Source organism: Stigmatopora nigra, chromosome 11, assembly GCF_051989575.1.
Source record: "Stigmatopora nigra isolate UIUO_SnigA chromosome 11, RoL_Snig_1.1, whole genome shotgun sequence".
Lineage (NCBI taxonomy): Eukaryota > Metazoa > Chordata > Actinopteri > Syngnathiformes > Syngnathidae > Stigmatopora > Stigmatopora nigra.
The window spans coordinates 12,097,274-12,119,250 of record NC_135518.1 but is presented as its reverse complement, the minus strand read 5'-3'; the positions used below and the strand labels follow the sequence as shown (position 1 = coordinate 12,119,250).

The 21,977-nt window shown below is 38.5% G+C and overlaps 1 protein-coding gene across 4 annotated transcripts in view; it reads right to left on the bottom strand.

Moving 5' to 3' along the window:
- il1rapl1a (interleukin 1 receptor accessory protein-like 1a) overlaps nucleotides 1-20,556 on the bottom strand; it is a 139,565-nt gene extending 119,009 nt beyond the window's left edge. For 2 of the 4 annotated variants that reach the window (XM_077727589.1, XM_077727591.1), the window contains exon 1: nucleotides 20,049-20,556. The gene's annotated coding sequence lies outside the window, so the exon portion shown is untranslated. The remainder of the gene's footprint in view (nucleotides 1-20,048) is intronic. The other 2 variants (XM_077727588.1, XM_077727590.1) reach the window with 1 other exon arrangement.
- Nucleotides 20,557-21,977: the final 1,421 nt, after the last annotated feature.

Below are 21,977 nucleotides of genomic sequence, written 5' to 3'. Positions count from 1 at the left end.
AAGGCAACCTCACAAAAATACTGTAGCAGACTCATATTGTATTATTGTCAACATTTCTATGAAAAACACTCACAATCAAATGATCAATCTCTATCACCTCATTTTCCAAGTATGAGAAGAAAAAACAAATCTCCTAAGGCATATTCTAGGCTTGGAGACAAAATGTTTTCCAAATTGTCTTAATTGAAAGAAACAATTAACATGGAGAATTCGGGGTTTGCATCCAAATGGTGATTGACAAATTAATTGAGTGAATCGTGTATTTCATTGCTTTTGTCTTCATAGTGTACACGTGAGTCGTCCCAAAGAAGTTAGCACTCTGAATGAACTCCAGCACAGTTAACAGACCACCTCCTTGAAGGCCACCAGAGAGCAGCTGCACCGTACACACAGTTGGTCACAGAAAAGTCTACTAATTAGCCCAGAGTTTATTTCGGTGAATGCACGCTAAATAATGTCATTTGCATCCCTTCAATGACCACACTGTAGCTGTCCAACATGGGAAATATGCCAATTAGACTTTGATTCACTCCACCGGAGCCTAAGACTGGAAGCCTGCGGTTCCATTGAAAAGAAAGAATGTCGTACGGGACCCGGCCTTGTCTTGGCATAGCGGGCACAGTGGGATTCGGGTCCTGCCAGCCATGACACGTCACCCACCCCTAACATCTTAACGTACACACACTGAAAGGCTTTGTGAGGGTCTCAAAAGCATGGAAAATTCGGGAGATTCTTTAGTCACATTATCAAAAAACGATAGCTACAACAGAAAAAAATTTGATCACCATTGGTTAAAAAGGAAGAATTCCACGACTTAATAAAGAAAGTGTTAGGTTCATTAATCATTATACTTTAATATACCGTGTTTTCACGACTATAAGGCGCACTTAAAAGTCTTACATTTTCTCCGAAATAGACAGTGCGCCTTATAATACAGTGCGCCTTATATATGGAAAAAATGTCATTCATTGAGGGTGCGCCTTATAATGTGGTGCGCCTTATAGTCGTGAAAATACGGTAATTATGAAACAATATTAACAAACAACATCTATACTGTTATCTTGCAAGGAGAATCAATCCTGACTTTGTTCTCGTCACAAATTATTCTGGAAAGCGGCAATTTCTCTTGTCCATTTAAGTCCTCAAATCAAAACAATTGCAAGGTTATCGATTTGATCCAATTACATAAGCAAAAAACAACTGCAACAATAATCAAATATCAAATATTCCTTATTGACAATAAGGTCGGAACTCAAAAACAATCCGAGAATAAACCCAATAGAAACTATAAAAAAATGTAATGATGCTCATACGACCCTAGCACTGAAAAACTGTCATTGTTTTTAGGGGAATATCTACTTGATGTTGTCATGTCTGAATCTTGAGTTACATCCCATTGAGCAGCCATTTTGCCTGACTGATTACCGATACTTGTGGCTACCCTTATGGCTCATTGAGGAAAATTTGATCCATGTATGCAAATGGCATAATAAAACGATGTTGATTGGACCAGTGAGCTAAGACAGTGGTAAGAAGTTCTCCAAAAAAGATATAATGCCTCTCCTGAGTGTTTTTCTTATGTTTGATTAGACATGAATTGAAATGAATGATGGCCTCTTATTCAGTTGAATTCCCAATTAGGAGGCAGTGGATAAACTAGTTCTATAATTAGCCCCGCAAGGCAGATTTTTTGTATTTTGGAGAAGGTTACACTTGTATTATTGTCTGCTTTTGTGTGTGGTTTTGCCTATTTTGTTTTGTTTTTTCACCCTTTGGCGACCCATCCAGTTACGTGATGACATATTCGGTTACCTTTTGCAAACCTAACAGAATATTGTGGTTTTGTGCTTGGGAATTGACTACCATTGCTTTATACTGGCCAACAACTGCATCCATGCGTATATTATCGCTATAAATTAACTCAAATATTCAGATTCCGAATTGTGCTTGTAGGGACTTCATCCAAAGTTAAAAAAAAATATCCTTTTTTTTAAGTCAACTGTAGACACAACATTTTCCAATCTCCCCAGTTTGAAACACCCCCCATTATTTTCTGAGCCAAAATGCCGCCATGCCTACCATGCCTCAAAATGCCCCAACTTCCACCACTTGTTTTTGCCTTTAGACTATTTATAAATATATTATTTGCCCTAAGATGAGTACATAAAATGTCACATTGACATTTTTTTCCCTTGGGCAGCACCTCCCACCCCTTGCATGAATCTGTGGAGTCCCTCCAAAGCTCTTTCAGCAATAGACTGCTGCACCCTCATTGCAGCTGTCAGGTTCTTTAACAAAACCAATGGAGTGTTAGGACCTACCTATATGTATGCATGTACATCTATGTGCATGTATATATGTGCTTATATATACATATGAGTATGTATATGTATATATATGTATATATTTCAGCAACACGCTTATTGATGAACCCTTATTCATGTATTTATTTATTAACTTACTTATTAACTATGTATTTATATCTAAAATGTCTTTTTCTGTGTCTATGTTCTCACCCTCTTGCTACTGTGACAAAGAAATTTCCTAAATATGGGATGAATAAGGTTATCCAATCCAATCTAATCCAAGAAAAAAGCTAAAGGCAGACTTGAGCGATGATGTGATGAAGTGGGCACGCTTCATGCATGGCCACTGCCGGTGTCTCACTGAATGCCTTGTGCACATCCTCAAACACACCTGCTCTCGGCGCCTCCTAGGAAAGGAGCTTGCTCGCCGTTGTCGAGCCAACGCGCTAGCGGCGGGGTGTCGTGTAGCGAGCATGGCGCACATCTGCACTCCCCATCTGCGTGCAGATGTACTGACGGTAATTAAGGAGAGATGGAATTACTGTAAGTTGTCGCAGGCATGAGTTTGGGAAAAGTTGGCAATAGGATTTGGCTTATAAATGATGAATAAACAGCTGAAGTTCTTCAAATTGCCATTTAGATCAATGCACATGCTGCAAATATTAAAAAAGACATTTGGAGGACATGAAGTTGTTGAGATAAAAAGGTCTCAAGGTAGCAGCATTAAAATTTCACAAAGGTCAGCTGTTTTCTGCATGGCTTGTCATCTTTAGGTTTGTGGGTTAACAAGAATGTATCATAGTTGACTTTAAGAGAATTTTAGGGTCTTTGAAGATGAACGTGGATGTTTTGGGAATTTATAAGAAAGCCAAGGAATTCTAAGTAAAATAATTGAAGCATGGGAGAACATATAAGCCTCAAGGCCAGAGCCCAAAAACCTAAAAAAATGTCAGGCTAATGTGCAAAACAGCACAAGCTGGATAACCATTCAAATTAATTAAATTTAGCTCAATAAATAGATATGGGATGTTGTATATTAATACATTTTCAAGAATGTTTGACTATCCTACCAATTTTAGGCAAAGTACTAAGTTGAAAATGAATTACCAGAATTTTACATCTCCATCTGTGCACTCAAAAATGAATAATGTGTAACCCTGCGTAATTTTTCAGAAAATTTATTTCTAAAAGAATGTTTACCAGACAATAATTTCTAAAGGTTAAATTTTCGTGATGCACTTGAATCTAACACGGTGCATTCAGTGTCATCTCTTGATCGACCACGCCCATTCATTCATTACAAACATTTCCAGTAGTTTCCACCTACGCAGTGTAAAATAACTTTTAAATCTATTATTAAAAATGATCCATTTACATTTTATTATAAGTGAGAAAGTAGTGGAGACAACTGCAGTCCATAACGAGGCAATAAGAAGAAAGTTTGTTCGAATAATTGTGTTTTCAGGTGAGTTTTTCTACATGTGCTAATTTGTTTGTAATACATTAATCTGTATTTGTACTATAAAACTATCTAGAATATTAGTGGTAGGAACATATATATGGATAATAATCTCTGTTAGGATGTAATGTACATATTGGGTCAAGGTCTTTAGGTTTAGTTAGTGTTCCCCAGCAAGAGTTGATATAGTTAGTTGAGTCCAAACAGCTAAAAATTTTAACTTGATTTGAGGCAGATATGACCTCTTTTAGACTAAATAAACTTCACTAATCGAATATTTGTCTCTATGTGATGTAGTGTTATGACTTATGCCCTATTTTCTCTTTTTTTGAATAAGAGTACAGTCGTTTTTATTGAAAATAATATCTTTTCAGGTTAAAGGTCACCCATGACCTTGTTCTGCAAAAAAATGCTCATTTAAACATTCAAAACGGTTGGAGTGAATACTTGATGTAAAGTATATCTTTTATGTATTTCACCAAATATTGAGAGGCAGTATTTTTGAGCACTTTAGTGCCCATGTTTTGAAATAATTTGTTTTCTCATTCAGTTGACAGTTCGAAGGTATTGAAATAAGATGGAAAAACATTTCAAAGGGATTGAAATAAGATGTGAAATGGTTCTCTGCACTCAAATAATCTTCCCAGGTGAGAAAAAAGAAACTTTTTTTAAGACTGCCAGGTAAAGCTTTTATACCAGTAAGTAAACATTCCTAAATGTGTATTTTTATTTATTTTTAATAGAATCTTTGTCTTTTTCTTGCAGGGGTGCACAATCTGCGATATCAGTCAGCACATCTTGAAAATATTTGTTGTACTGGCTGAAAGTGAAGTGAATGAATCTATTCTGAAGGCAGCAAGTATTGCCTATTTGTTGGTCAATCAGAAAAATGTTGGGATGTCGGAGCAACTATGGTGGACACATTCATTCTTCCTCTCAAGAGTTCATTGGTAAGTCAAATTTACTTGATGGCATAAAGTAAAATGTAATTATTATTGTATGAAATGAGATGAGATGAGAGTAGATGAGAGTAGATGAGAGTAGATGAGAGTAGATGAGAATAGATGAGAATAGATGAGAATAGATGAGAATAGATGAGAATAGATGAGAATAGATGAGAATAGATGAGAATAGATGAGAATAGATGAGAATAGATGAGAATTACTTGATGGCATAAAGTAGAATGTAATTATTATTGCATGAGATAAGATGAAATTAGATGAAATGAGATGAAATGAGATGAAATGAGATGAAATGAGATGAAATGAGATGAAATGAGATGAAATGAGATGAAATGAGATGAGCTAAAATGAGATGAGATGAAATGAGATGAGAATAGATGAGATTTACTTGATAGCATAAAGTAAAATGTAATTATTATTGCAACTGTAAAAATTCCATGATAAAGGTAAGTGCAAAATTCCCTAATAAAGGTAAGTGCAAATACGATTTTATCAAGTACATCACACTAGTTTGTTTTTTCAGTATAGATGTAAAAATCCAGAATTCTGCATTTTAGCCCCCGTGAGCATAGAGGGTATTAATTTTGTACCACGTGGAAAAAGCATTTTAAACAGAGAGCACCATGAATAAATAATAGCAGAATCTATTTATTATCGCAATAGAAGGCTCAATAAAACAAATACTTTAGCAAGAACATTTGTACGGTTATAGAAATGAGCACAAAGGGCATTGCTCTCAGCACAAAGCTGTAAATGAAAGAAATTAAAAGTTTCTCCCACACGCGTACTCTGTACTTCAAGGCCGGTAGTACCTCTTGATCAATAATTCATGCGGGATAACTGCGGAATGTTAAATGAGAACTGGGCAGGTGGAGAAATACTATGAGATCATAGAGTTGGCGTCACGGGATGAGAATGTACGTCTCTACTGTATACGAGAGATGCATATGCAGCACACAGGCCCGTCGACGCTACATTATTGATATGCTATGCGATTCTCTACTGTTCAGAGAAACCTTTGAAGCGACGCAACCAGAGACACATGAATTGATATTTAATTCAATAATGCCGTGCAGTCACTGGAGTCAAGCAAAGCAATTAAGGAGAATGAAGAATTATTTAAAGCAGTCAAGCTGATGCTGATGAAATGACACCAGCATTTTTTTCTTTATTATATTCAATTTAGTATCAATAAAGTGTGCAATGTCTACTGTTCACTTTTATGTGACAAAATTGCACGGCAGGCTGACTCAACATCATATTTCTTCCTGACAAAGCACAAGTAAATGACTAGCTATGTCATTTGTTGTCATTGATGGGAATTCAAGTTCAATCTATTTGGATTGGGGGTGGGAGTAGTGGTAAACGATGTCGTTTTAGTGAGGCTGACGTTGATCGACGTCCAATCAATATGAAATGGAAAAGGTTAGTAGTGAATTATCATTAGACACGATACAGTACAGTGAAGGATGTCGCCAGATTTGCATGAAGTACTGTATTTTCATGACTATAAGGCGCACTTAAAAGTCTGAAATTTTCTCCATAATAGACAGACAGTGGGCCTTATAATCCAGTGCGCCTTATATATGGGAAAATGTCATTCATTGAGGGTGCGCCTTATAATGCGGTGCGCATTATAGTCGTGAAAATACGGTAGGCTTTCCACTTGAATCACTAAATTTCTGAAGTTGTTGATTCAGATCAAACTGTTGAGGTACAGGGTGACCCAAAAAGATGCGTACCCATGAAAATGTCTATTATGACTTTGATTAAAAAGCAATTTATTTCAAATTACAACCATACATTATTCAATTTATGGAAGACTATTCACCAGAGTTTCAGCTATTTCTGTCAATTTTTAGTCCATTTATGGCTTTCCCAAGATGTGTACCAAATTGTCAATCACTTTTAGACACTCCTCTTTCGGGATTGGTCTTATTTTTGCTGTGATGGCAATTTTCAGTTCCTCAATTGTTTGAGACATTTGTTAAAAAATGGATTTTTTGGGGTCTTTTTGGGTCTCCCTCTACATTATGTTGTCTTTCATATTTAACAAAAACCTATAAAACAGTCAGTCAGGTGTCCAATAACAGCTGTACTATAATACCACAATTATTTAGTATTGTTTTCTTGATTGAGTCCAAGTTCTACTTTGTGTTCAAATTAGAGTCTCGCTGGGCCAATTCATTTAGTTGCCATACGTTTGTGAGTTAGCACATGAAAGCGATGCATGTTTAGACTGGATAACAGTCTCGCTACAGGCTTTGTATTTTGAAATGCAATTTGCCCCCGGAGAGTTTTCATTCCGTGGCAATGTAAATCACGGCTGGCGATGAATGATGAACTGGGTCGAGCCAAGCAGCAGATGTTTGTTAAACGCCTTTGACCACGGGCAGACCCTGTCCCTCTCCAGAGGCTGTCCATTGGAGGTTGGCGCCAACAAGCAAGGCGTACTGAGCTTATGCCCTGCCGCCGTCCCATCATGCACTGCTCTCTCTGTGGCTCGTTGAGTGAGATTAATTACCGCACTGTCGTGAATGGCTTTGAATTTTCGGTGCTCTGTTTTTCTTCTGTCCGACAGTACACTCCGTAGTACCTTTTTCAAGCATTCAGGAATCTTTCAGAGTGGAAAAGAACTGACAAAGGTTCAGCGCTAGTTCTCACTTTTTCAGCCAAAATGGTGCTGTCAGTGACGGTCCAAATGAGTTAACAAGAAAGTGACTAGTAAGGCTCCTTGGCCCAGATTAGTTACCAAGAAAGTGACCAGAAAAGGCCCTTGGCCCAGATTAGTTACCAAGAAAGTGACCAGAAAGGCCCCTGGCCCAGATTAGTTAACAAGAAAGTGACCAGAAAGGCCCTTGGCCCAAATTCGTTACCAAGAAAGTGCCCCTAAATCAATAGGAATAGACCAGAAATGCTCCAAAAGTCAATGAAATTTACTAAGAAAATATGCTATACAGCATTAAGAGAAGTAGGAGTAAATAGGGCCAACAATTCAAACATTCTGCCTGTACAGATATATTTTTTCCTATGGAGACTTTCACCACTATGTGGTCAATACCAGAGAAAGCCCCTTTTTTGCAGAATTGGCTTAAGTTACGGCAGGAGGTTGTTGTGTCATGCAGACACATTGACGGGAATGAGGAGAGAAGCAAGCGAGGCATTTCCCCGCAGGCTAGTTGACTTGCTCTCTGCTATGTGGCTCATTGTCAGCCGTCTTCAGGATGACTGGCTTGTAGTCAATGCTTCTTTCTTTGATGGCCAGCGAAGCCAAGGTTTGGCAGACCACCGTGGAGGAACACAGAAATACACAAATCCATTGCAAACTTGTAAAATTGTTAACATTGTTAACCTGGGAAAGCAATAATGTTTATGTGTGTGTTTAGATACAATTCTCATCATATATCTTTTTCTCTGTAAATCTCTAGCCATTATTGTCCACTGAAATTATTCATTCAGTCTATTTGCATTCATTTAAAAGTTGTAATTGTCATATCACTGAGTTTTTTTGTCACTCTAATTGTGTTGTAGTTAATAGGGATGTAATTCCCAGGTTTTACCCTCTGGGGTGTATCTGTTGTCTTATGTCGTAAGTATATGTACAGCATTTTTTTAGAAGGTGAGTCAGTGAGAAGAAAAATGGCACACATTTGCTAGATATTTCTTTCTATGGAGGAAGCTTACAGTTCGAACTTTGACAAAGGTCCCTAAAGGCATGAAATGTTGGCCTGAGCTCTTTTCAAGTGGCGTAGAATGAGCATGCACGCCGACATGTCCATGGCCAGAACCCACGCTGTTCTCTGGACATGACATCCGCATGTCAATGGAGCTTAAACGACGCCAATAATGGTCACCCCTTCTTGGGTCTCTGGAGCTTTGACTGTTAAAAAAAATCGATTCTGCGCTCGGCTAGGGGCAGCCTGGGAATAGATAGACGTAGAAGAAATTGAAAGGAAAAGGCGTGCAAGAGGAGGACAAGGTGGCCAGGGAGATGGAGAGCTGAGAAAAGGTTACAAAAGATAAGCGAGATTCCAGAGAGTGGAAACTTCTATTATTGCTTCTTACCCTTCGCTATAGCATAAATGGCCACAATGAATGAATCGAGCTTGATTTTATTATACATATTTTATGTGTGAGTGAGATTGGAAAGTCTTCCATTGCCCTGTGTGTATATGTGTGACTATGAGTGTAGTTTAAGTGTTTTTTGCAGGAGTTCTTTGGGTAGGAAGCATGCCATATCCTGATTGGCTGGTAATAACCTGTCACAGGACACACTGACATACTACCATTCTCATTAATGATTATAAACAATTTAGAATTGAATTAATTCAAAGTATTAATTAGGGTTTTGGGAGAAATCGGGAAGCAAGCTGGTACACCAAACATCAACACCTGGAAACTCAAAACAGGCAGATTGAAGTTGAAATTCCAACCCCAAAGCTCATAACTGCAAGGCAGATGGGAGACCTGTCGGTTGTTATGCTGTGTGTTTTTCCCGTTGAGAACAACAATGCTTGAAAATATTCACTCCAGTCAACCATGATTTTCATGTAAATAGAACACAAGATTTCAAGACTATAGCAGACAGTGTGAGAAGCTAATGCAGTGAACTACATCATTGCACTATCTTAAAAATAAAAGGAGTAGGAATGGTCAAAAAAAATCATATCCAAGTACAAAAAACATAGTTTGATGCTAACTATAGGTGACATACCTATTTACACCAATAGAAATAGAACAAAAGTAGAAACTAGGAACCAAAAAGAGCACAAATGTCTGTCTTTCTCGTAATTACCGGCCAAGATTTACAACCACTAGGACAGTGTACATATTCAGAGAAAAGTCTGTTACTTTCAGAGTGTGATCTTACTTGTCTGATTGCTTTTATATGTTCAGAATTTTAAAAAATCTAAAGGAAAAAGCACAATTCAAAAGAAGCTGAAATGAGGTCTAATGCAAATACTGGTTAAACTTCAAATTGGGGCATTCAGATTTGACAGTACAACATTCACTTCTTCCCTTGCTGCATTTATTTCGGTCAGCAGTAACACTGTTCCTCCCTAAGAAACAAATTTGGCACAGTTTGTTGTTTACAAGATAAAAAGAAAGAAAAAAAACCTCTGGTGGCCCCCAGAATTCTGCCGAGAGCAAAAGAAGGAATGTCGGGTGACATTATGTTGGCATCCCAGCGGGGACAACTGTGTCGAGATCCAGCTGTGTGGTGAGTTTGATCTAGCCTCGACGCGTCTTTCCCAGTGGGAGCGTTCCAGAAATGTTCCTTAGTGAGCTCAACTTGCTCAACTGATCATTTGACTTGAAAATTCAGGTGCGGCGTTGACACTTTTTGGGAAAATCAGAGAGTAAGACTGTCAAAACTACAAATTTTAGTAGGCGAAGAATTGCCTGAGAATTTTTTTGTCCTTGTGCGATATTTTTGTCCAAAAAAAAAATCAAATTTAATTGCTAATGTAATGACAGTACATTTTATAAACCAATCATTCAAGTAGAATGCCATTTACATAGATTAATTGCAAAATCTTAAAAAAAACTCAATAAAACTAAATTTTTCCAAACCAATTATTAACCTAAGAACCCGTAAAGTATTTCATTTGTGAGACACATTAATTAAAAAAAAGTTTTTACTTCTCTCCTTAAAATAACCATGAAACTAAAGCACAGTGAACAGATGTCATTCATAAATTTATTTAATTGCAAAGGTAATGTTTATGCCAAGAAAAAAAAATCACTTTTACCCGAGTAAGGCCGGTTGAAGTTCACAGTATATCAAAAAAGTTTTTAAAGTACCTTTTCCGCTTTTTAAAAGACTTCTTTAACGAAAAAACTAGCTAAAGTGGCGATGTTTATTGTGGATTTATCTTGAAAGATATAAATATTATTACAAGAGTAGTATTGTACTGTTGATTATCACCATTTAGCCACCACTTCAGTCTTTATCTTTTTATCTACAAATTACTTTAGAGGATCACAACAATTCAATGCAATACAACTTGACAATGTATAGATTATTTCCTAGTTTTCAATCTGGAGATCATTAACAAAAATCAAGATTTTGCGTGCGGCAGTCACAACCAAGTCACTGATAGTATAGTGAGTGCTTTATTTGCCTGAGTTTGGTTTGGGCAGCGTGGAATCTATTTCCACTCTGTGGCGGTGTGTGATTGTAAGTGGAAATCGTTGTCTCTCTCTGTGCTTTACCACTGACTGGCGACCAGTTTATGGTGTAGTTTGCCTAGCACTTAGTCGGGTGGGATAGACCCCCGCAAGCCTGACAAGGATAAGTGGTATTGAGAGTCATTTCTATCAGCTATGTTGACAACAGAGTTAAATTTTTCGTCTTCTCAATGTAACTCAAGTATAGAAATCAAAGTTCATATAATTCAGTCCTTCAAATGGAAGGAAACGATTGTTTTTTTCTCCATATAAATGAAATTGTCATACACTCACGAATTTTGTGAAGGGTTTCTGATTGTAGCCGGTCTACTTTTTGTATTTGCGCAGTTTGTGAGTCAAAGCACTCATGCTGGACCCACAAAGAGAAAAAATACATTTGTATAGTCCTCTCTGATTGATTTCCTATTACACAATGCTTTTGAACAGTGTACACGCTCCCCCCAAGTCGGAATACCCACGCCGGTCACATGTTTTAGTGCCTGTTGTGTAGCAAATTGCAAGGTGCTGCTATTTTTCCGTCATGAATTCTGTAAACTGAAGCAATCCTTATCTGACATTCTGCCACGGCAGATTGTTTAGCCCCGAGCTGTGAGCATGCAGGAGGAAGAGAAGGATAGTTGCCAGATCACCGCTAAGGCCAAGAACATGACTGACCAGTCCCTGTTTGTCACAGCTACGCTACAGACAGAGCATATGTGGGATTAACATATACACACAGTACATGCCGCTGACCTTTTGACAATGACGCGCAATGTAACAGCTCATTAGCATCAGGGAAATGCACAGGAGATGCCTTGGAAGGGCTAATACGTAGTAATTTTGTGATGTCCCAATCTGATACTTAGCATCTGTATTGGTGACCCCGGTACAGCTACTTTTGGAGTATCGGATTTGACCACTAGATCAAGTCCAATAATGTAGTGTTTCATTCCTATAGTACTTTTCGGCTACTGTAAATCAAACCACCATTGCCAGGATTTTTTGTGTGAACTTTTTATGTTGGTTCATGGACTGTCTTGAGTCTGGACTACTGTAACAAAGTGTTGGGTTTATTCTGTATTACTATTATACATATATGTGTAGTAATTCATTTCTCTGTTAAATCATTCTTCCTATTATTCCTAAAGTGCTCGAGGTCATAAACAATCATCTGGTCCTCTCTCACGTGGACTTCTTATCCAAGGATTGTTTATACATCATTTCACCCAATCTGGGGCTTCGAGAGTGTAATTTTCAAATATATATAATATTCTTATGGTTTTATGTATTGACCAATCTATGTCTTCAACAATTATTTGGTCCAGCAAAGTACTGGTGCATGTTAATCACACATTTTCAACCCCTCGGGCAGTGATTACTTCATGGAAGTACAAAGAACCCATGCTGACCTAAGCAAAAGCCTACAAAAAGCAAAAGGGAGCCCGAGATAACAGTGACAGATCATCAGGAGATCTTGCCGACCTCTGGGTGCTCGTTGAAGGTCCCATGATTGGTTGTCCAACAATCGCTAGCCATTCTTGTGTATAGGGCAATTAACCAAGTACACAATATGTACACACAGTAACAAAGTTGAACAGGACAGGCTGAGAAGAGGACAGAGAATGTGTTTGGAGAAACTCGATTAAAAGACTAGAGGCGTTTCCAACTCTGTGCCTGCTCATTACAGAATAGGCGAACTAATAGCTGGTATCCTTTCTTCAACATCAAAGATGGCTATTCAGCACGCAGCACATTTATTGCAGGCCTGTGCACCCCTGGAGACTCATTGCAACATATCACATAGCTCTGCAGATGACAAAATTAAATGTCCACAAACAGCAGTGAGCCCTCTCTTGCCTCCCGTCGCCTCCGATTGCGTCTTTGCTAGATTTCGCACGGCTCGCTTGTTGTTTGGCTTTTTCGGACTTCACAGCTTGAGAACTGAGTCCATCAAAGCCATTTTCAGTCGTTTTTCAAAGATCCAAACCGAAAAATGGAGTCCCTCGTCTCTACTTGTCTATGTTGCAGTCTGCCGACAGACCGAATCTTAATATTTCACCGCTACGAGCAAATCTTATTCCACCAGCAACTGCAAGCTAAGAGATTTTCCTAAGCGCCATTTCAAAGAAACATGAGTCGCTCTCCATGCCAATTCTGTACCAGCGATGAAATTATAACTTTAAATAGATACAAACATTGGTTTAGACTGACAGTTTCCCCCAAAGACTGATTGTGTTTGCTTGTTCTAGCAAGGAAAATAAGATGATTGAGTTCTTGCAACCTTTCTGCAGGTTTGCTATGTTATGTATTCGATGTATGAACTCTAGTAAATGCAGTTTCTAGACTATTTTGCAGTTCTTAATGATATTGTATCTGTATAAGTCCTACACTCTGAATCACCCCGAGTTATGAGGGTATTCCTGTTTGCTGCCCAGAGTTGGCTGGAATAGGCTCCAGCACCCTCTCCAAATCTTGTAAGGATAAGCGGTATGGGAATAGAATGAATGATAACCACATCTACAAGTATTGGAACTAGAGGGCTATGTATTTTTTTTCGCTGTGACTGGGAAACATTTGGTCTAGCATTCGACATAACTATGAAACAAGGGATGAATATTTTATTTGAGTTTTTATTCCCATGCGCAGGGTACAGAAATGAAAAGAACTGAAATGAACTTCTAATGAATTCATGAGATAAAGTTTGTTCTATATTTAACTTTCAAGCTCATTTGAAAAACTCAGTGGAGGCATAGTCTAGTTTTGCATGATTTACTTGTTCTTTATTGATGTAAAACATGACAACAGCAGAAATAAACAAAAATACAGTAATCCCTCACCATTTCACAGTCCAACTTTCTATCTTATTAATTGTCACTTCATTCATTTCAATCTCCTACCTCAACCCAGAAACATATAAAAATTACATATACATTTACCAAGAACTTCTACTTTAAAGTAGACGTAGAAAACATCAAACTATACAAGCTACTCTTTAAATGTCCTTATATTCACTCTGTTCTCATACATCACCGAGTAATGGCAGTAAGTCCTCAAGGCCCCTTTGGCAAACCTTGACTAAAGTGTTGCCGTGATCTTCGCCTTAACCTGGGTAGACCTTAACCAAAGTACTAATACATCATAGTGTATAACTATGGGAAAGGAATGATTCACGGTTGTAGTTGCCTGGCCTTTCCCCATGTTTTTTTTTCTTCTTACAACCTGCTGGACACTTCAGTTGGTCTCCAGTCAATGTAGAGTGGACTGCTATTGATAGCTAGGGACAGTTGCTATGTATCTAGGCATCCACTGGCTAACTAATATCCTGAAGCACCCTCAATGGGGAAAAAGGATTGTATTGATTTCATCTTTCAAGGCGATTAACTTATACATAGGAGACAGTTCATGTTACTTAGGTTTTAATTGCATTGACTGTGCATTTAATAGAATCATTTGAACCGTGGGAAGAGGGATTTTAGTTTTTTATTTCCTTATGGTTCAAATATTTTTGGATAATTTCATCATCGTATATGACTCTTAGCCAAAAATATGGAATGGCAATTCCATTACGTCGGAGTCATGATTCAGGTCAGTGAACTTGGTGAAATGGCTCACCAAAGTGTAATCACTCCTTTTTAACTGCAGACTAACGAGCCGATTAAATCCATTGGAATTTGGATTGTATAGTGTCAGTTCCATTTTTTTTCCCGTCGGAATTTAATAATTTTAGAATCCTTTTCTTCCTTGCTTGAAAAAGCAATTCTTAGTGATTTTTTGGAAAATCTCTGTTTCTTAAACCCCGAAAGGTGCAGTTTGGAAATGACTTTCTTTACCTTTGTGTCCTATCTATTTACCGTATTTTCACGACTATAAGGCGCACTTAAAAGTCTTAACTTTTCTCCAAAATAGACAGTATGCCTTATAATCCAGTGTGCCTTATATATGGAAAAACAGAAAACCAAAAACGAAAAAAACACCACTGTCGGATATTAAAAAAACACAAACGCCTGAACTGAAACAATACTGTTAAATATGCAGATGCCATCTTAGTTTACAACATCTTCCATCATATAGCTCCTCCCCCACTGCAAGATCTTATACAAAAAAATCCAAAACATCAACAATGGCTGGCTCTATAGGTGACTGTAAAGTAGTGAGTGCTTCATACCTGGAAGTCAATAGCAATTACCCTATTTTCACCACTATAAGGCGCACTTAAAAGTCTTAAATTTTCTCCTAAATAGAAAGTGCGCCTTATAATACAGTGCGCCTTATATATGGAAAAATGTCATTCATTGAGGGTGCGCCTTATAGTCGTGAAAATACGGTACATATGACTAGCTTAGCATTGCTGCAGCAGGCACACAAATCACTGACAAGGTCCAACCAAGATGCACCAGTGTCTTCTTTTTCATTCCCAGACGGCATTGGCTTTTGTTTTACGGTCATGTGACTGCACACCCATTCCTCAATAATTGAGTGGTTTGAACCCTTAAAACCGCCACGCCTGGAAATGAAAAATCCTCTGCTTCCGCATCTAAATGATTATTTCTAAACAAAGCGTGTTAAATGGACGCTGCCGCCTCTGCGGCACTCTCCATCTGGAGGATGCCGCGTGACAGCTTCCCTTAAATTACAAATATCAATCTGCCACAGTGGGAGCTCGGCCCACCAGCCGCCTCTCGGGGGTCCGCGTCAAAGCAGGCGGCTTTGAGAACGGCCAGCGCATTTTTGTGTTTTATTTGCCGGGGCGTGACTCATCTGATCGGCATTCCAACAAAGTCAAGGCTTTGCTTGCATTTTAAGGTTACTTGATGCCCTAAGTGTATAGCTTCCTGCATTTTGATGTTCAAGTGGAAAAGTGTAGATGTGGAACCTTTTTACCATAAAAGTGTAGGTGTTGATACATTATCCATAGGCTCACTGCAAAAATAAGTTCAAATAGTTGTGATAAAAGTATTTGGTGAGCAACTCCTAGGCTGTTTATGACTAAATAGGCATGTGAACTGGAGTATTATTTTTGTATGAGTTCAGGAGAGTTGCCAATATTGCATATATACGTATATAATTAATATTATTATTGAGAACCTAACCAGCACATTTTGATCAGGATTAAGCGCTAAATTATCCACAACCACCTGATAAACTGTACTGTATAAAAAGACCATAGTTTATAACTATAATTATAGTACGACAATATTATAAGATGAACATTTATAGTCAAATTTCTACTACATTTCATGATATATCATGTCAGTATTATTTCAAGTATGTCAGCATTTAGCGAAGAATAGACTTGGATCTTGAAGTTGAAATGATTCAAGTCAACTTATCATTTTGTTGACACAAATTGTCTCGATCTGGGTTAGCTCCGCCCATTCTCTCTCGCTCGCACCCCCGAGATGTGGAGCGACAGACGTTGGCTCGAAGGGCTCCCAATCTGCCGTGTGATCAGCGGGACTCTCCCCGAGCGTGTTTCCCTCTTTCTTTTGCCACCATAACCGGCTGTCTGCCTGCGGCCACGCAAGCGCTTGCGTTCGCCGTCCACCTGCTCCGTCGATACGTTTCTCCACGGGATCGCCTTCAAGTGGCAACGCGGCAGCGCTGTCTAATTCAATCAACATGAGTGGTGGGGAGGGGGCCCGCACCGCAACTCCATGAAAGTGGAATTCTCCTTTCACTAAATATCTCAAATATTTTGCATAGCTAATGTCGAAAAATGCGCCCTTAGATCAATGTAGTTTTTTCCCCTCTATTCCTGGATACCCACTACACATGATCAACGTTTTTTGTGGACAATTTGAAGTACCGTATTTTCACGACTACAAGGTGCACTGTATTATAAGGCGCACTGTCTATTTTGGAGAAAATTTGAGATTTTTAAGTGCGCCTTATAGTCATGAAAATACGGCAATTGTTTTTGACTTCCAGGTATGAAGCACTCACTACTTTACAGTCACCTCTAGAGCCAGCCATTGTTGATGTTTTGTTTTTTTTTGTATAAAATCTTGCAGTGAGGGAGGAGCTATATGATGGAAGATGTTGTAAACTAAGATGGCATCTGCATATTTAACAGTATTGTTTCAGTTCAGGCGTTTGTTTTTTTAATATCCGACAGCGGTGGTTTTTCGTTTTTCTGTTTCCCCCCCCCATATATAAGGCGCACTGGATTATAAGGCGCACTGTCTATTTTGGAGAAAATGTAAGACTTAAGTGCGCCTTATAGTCTTACCCGGAGAAAACCCACACTGGCACAAGAAGAACCCCAGACTTGATTTTTTACAAAGATGGACTGTAAAGGGCCCGTAAGCCATGTTTTGTAAACCATTTAGAAATGATTAATGGACAAGCAACTTCAATTTGGTTGTGATGCCGTTGTCAGGCCTGCAAATGCATTCCAATAGTTTAACGCATACACAATGTTGCCTTTTACCGCAAAGGCTACACTTGCTTGCGTGGCAAAGCTTCAGCAAGGCACAGGGCAAAGGCGTGCCACTAGGGCTTTACTGGGAATTGATGTCATAATTAAGACTGCTTGTATGAAATATTTATGAATGATATTAGCATAATGCACATGGTGACATCGGGTGGAGAGAATGTCAGTGTTGTGCAATATTAAAAGATAACACAGTTGGCCCAAATGCAAAAATGTCAACACGAAAACAAAACAGTGTATGACGAGAATGCATCTCCGATGGAGTATTAGAATGCGGTTTAATTATTTGTGGAGATGACCTTGCGTTATTTTGTTTGACCTCGATGCCGTTTTGCAAGACAATTTGCGTCGAAAATGCATACATTGTCATTTGGCCTATTTTGATTGGGAATATTTGCTTGGCTCTGAAAATGGCGGATTATCCTTAACTGGCTAAAACTATTTGAGTTTTTCTGGTCTGATTTGGTGGTTTAGTTGTTGTGTGGAAAGTTGATTGATATTTTCAGGTGCACTATAATGTCAGGGCATTATCGATTTCAAATATGATCATTTTAAGTGCAGTTTGACTTTAAAATTTGATTCCAATCAGATGAAAAATGACAAACTTAAATCAGGTCACACACTCATTTTGCCCTTGGTCTTAAAAATGTAATTTCATGCAGGTTAACCACAGGAGACTATAGTGATAGTCCCAAAGGAATCTGACATTTTTTAAAAATATTTTAAATGAATGACTGCACATTGTCCTAACCAACTAAAGATATGAGTAAGAAAGAAACTGCTCAGGACCACGGACAGCTCCACTCTCCTTCTCTCCTTCCCATTTGATAAAGTGAAGCCATACATGTCACTAATAAAGGGTAACTACAAAGTGTATATGCTTGCAAGCATGAGGGACGTCTCCAATTCAGAACTCAACCTTAGAATTTCATATGAACAATATCACTGTCAGAATAAAGTTGGGACGGCTGTGAATTCAAACAGAACGAACGATAAGCACTTCTCGTAAACGTCACTGCTGTAGGTTTTTTTACAACACGCAGTCCGGCTGATGTCATCTAATCACAGATGTGGCATTGCCAGACTGTTTCACAAATACATTTTCTGGATTCAGTAGAAAAAGAGACAGTAAATATATACTTTATACTGAATATCTTTATTTACTGTTCCAATGCAACATTTTTTTATGATGCATAAAAAGACCAATATCTTTAAAAAAGATTCCTTGATGCATAGTCAGATTCGCACAAATACAGAATCAGAACAATAGTAGTCTTCACCTAATGGTAAATAGTCATAAACACCTGCAATGGCCCACCCTTGGGGTCACTTCACTGTACACTTACTTAGTACTGCATGTATTGTGTACACTGTACAGCAATGTGGAGGGAGGCAAAGAGCAGTTGTGGTCTCTAAGGCCGTTTACATTTCAAAGTGTTTTAACTCCTTGAGGGCCATCATGAACTAGGAGTAGTAGTGAAATAGTCACCACAATTTCTACTACCTCCCGTAGTAATAGTACTCCTTCCCATTGAATTGTACACCGATTGCAATGAAAGTTACTGAAATAAGGACCATTACCAAAACTATTTTTGACACTACAACTACAACAGCCTACATTTTAAGTCTTGGATTAAATTGAGTATTTAAAATGTCCCACCTAGCCATACTGGACTCTTTAGGTACACCATACAAGTCCAACAAATGCAAAAGTAAAGGCCATTAGCACAAAAACCTCCTTCTGCTGACACCCCATAGCCAATTACAAAAACCCCAATAAAGACAACTAAGTGTCTACTTGGACTATTGATTTATATAAAAAAGAAGAAATCCTCCATAAAAGTACTACTGCTATACCTGTTATTGCCCTGTAGAGAACTGAGTACTCCGTAGTACCCCTGTATTTTATATTTGTCACAATCAATGAACCCCTTAGAGTCCTTTTTCTATATATATATTAAAAAAAACATTCACATCTTAAAATAAAGGACCTTCCTACCACTTCTCTTTCACCTTTCAGTTTAAAAATAACCTACAAATTGTTCTAACTCATCCCCTAAAATAAAAACAGCAATTTAGAATCCTGCATCATCTAAATTTACTATGTCACCACTACAATATATGAGCAGTCTTATCAAATAGGATTGGGATGATGTAAAACATAGAATCTGACAAGCTACCTATAGATGCAAGTTGAAGGAACGCTGTGCAGTGGTGCGTGCGCACCAATACATTGAATCAATTACACCCCAACCCCAATAACACTGCGACTATGCATCAAGGGAAGTTGTTGGGTAACCAGACAAAATTAAAAGTCTTCCAGTATATCTGCTACATTAATGCTGCCATTGCACTGTATAATTATTCTTCGTAATGGAGGATTTTATAGTCTTAAGTGGACAGCAGGTTCTTCCTTTACACCTTTATCTAAATCCCATTCCTGTGTTTGCGTATCTGTGTAGTTGTGTGGTTGTGTATATGTGTGTGCCTGCACTGCAGATGGCTTCTTCGGTGTCTCCACGGTAAAGCTGCGAGACAAATAGGAAGCACATTCCAAAAGAGACAGGAGTACCCCCCTCCTCTACATACAATGCGAAAACTAATCCCCGTAATTCACCTTATAATTTACGGCTGACCATTTTCTTTTTAATTCCATTCACAGCAACAATGCGCAAACTTTAAGTGGTTTGGGAAATTTAGTAGCAAAGCTGGCCTACCTTTTAACTTTAATTCCCCAAAAAAGAATAGAATTTTTAAACAAAAAATCTCTGGACAGCTCCTTCCCCGACCGAGTCAGTTCGTCAGTGAAGGGTTGAGTCTTCCTTGGACATGACAACTCCGAGTCAGGGGTAAATGACGAGGTTCCATAAAAATGATAGATGAGTAGATTGGGGAAGCCAGGTCAGCCAAATAGCCCCAAATAATCCCAAAAGGAGAACGGAATGGAGTCCGAAGACCTAAAAAGACGGAGAATGACAGGTGCACGAGGAGCTTTTAGATGGAATATTTAGATGGGAATAAAGGCAAGGAGGTTGAGGGGGGCTACGATTCCCAAGAGTCATCCCCCCCTAGCCTCCTCCTCCTCCTGGTGATGACTTTATTAGGCAAAGGGCGCCCGGTGTCTAATCCTTGGCCATCCCCAAAAAGCGCTGCTCCTTGTGCGGCCACGCTGATGCTCGGAGAGAGGAGGCGGCAAATGAATGCACTCGGAAAAATGCTCACATCCAATAAGGGGGAGGATGGAGAGAGAGAGTGAGAGAGAAAAAGAGAGAGGAGAGAGAAAGCACCAGAGAGTGAGGGGAGGGAGTTCCTTCTCGGTAAGGGTCTATGGTCGCAGTGCGACTAGTCTGCCCCTGGTCCTAGTGCCCTCTTTAATCCCGTCCAAGCGTAATCGTACCACTCCTGCGTCATTCCTCATTTGTTTTTGTTTTACTTGATTTCTCTCAGGGAATTATCCAGGAATCTATACGTTTTATCATTCTTGATTTCCATTGATTACCCATGTTTTACTTCAATTTTGTGACCTCTTTTGTCAATAGAGGTAATGTGTCTATTATAGGTAACTAGTATTGGTCTGTCCATCTAGTTTTTGTCCATTTTTAGGCATCTCTAGAAAGTGATGGAGTTAGTGGCATATTTTGTACATTTTTGTTTCATTTTTCGATGATAAACCCGTTATCCAAACATAGTATCAGTCTCACTTAAATTTCATTCAGCTTGTTGTTAGCTGGGCTAGGCGCCAGATGGTTAATGAATGAAAATAAATGCTAATGAAGGTGCACTGTTTAAGTGACTAGCTCTATCTAGTGTTAAATCTTAAGAAGTGCAAAAGAATGTAGGTTAAACTCGAGTATCTTGTGTGTGCAAAATTTTATGATATTTTTTGTAATTTTGCTTGCCATCCGATAAAAACTGGCCAGTGATTTGCAGTTGTTTTAAAAAAAAATCATGATATTTTTCATCATTTTGGTTGCTATCCAATAAAAACTGGCCATTGGGCTGCAGTTGTTTTAAAAAGAATTAACATGGGTTTTGAGACAGGTTCAGTGAAAGGACTGTCAGGCATAACTACCGTATTTTCACGACTATAAGGCGCACCGCATTATAAGGCGCACCCTCAATGAATGACATTTTTTCCATATATAAGGCGCACTGTATTATAAGGCACTGTCTATTTTGGAGAAAATTTAAGACTTTTAAGTGCACCTTATAGTCATGAAAATATGGTAAATGAATGATGTGCCAAATCAAATAGTGTCTCTAATATATAAAAAAAATATAATATATAAAATAGTAATCTCCATATTCTATTCCAGATTTTTTCTTCTAAGATCACCTTATGATAAGTGCCTGTCTCAATAATGTTTATTCTTTGTTTTTTTAAATCAGTACAAGTCCAACTTAGGTTGGCTGTCATAAATCACACTCAGTTTCATTGTTGAGTTTGTGTAGTACGTACGTTTGGGACATACGTCAATATTGATATGAAGACGTTAAGGGATGTTCTTGTATAAGCACTGAGCAGCCATGAAGTGCTCAGGGAGGACGTCATTCCGTGCCTGCCTGCCTCCACACTTGTTTCCTTTCACGGTATGAGTAGGATCTCCAAACGTTACATGTCATGTACAAAATATAGCCATGACATA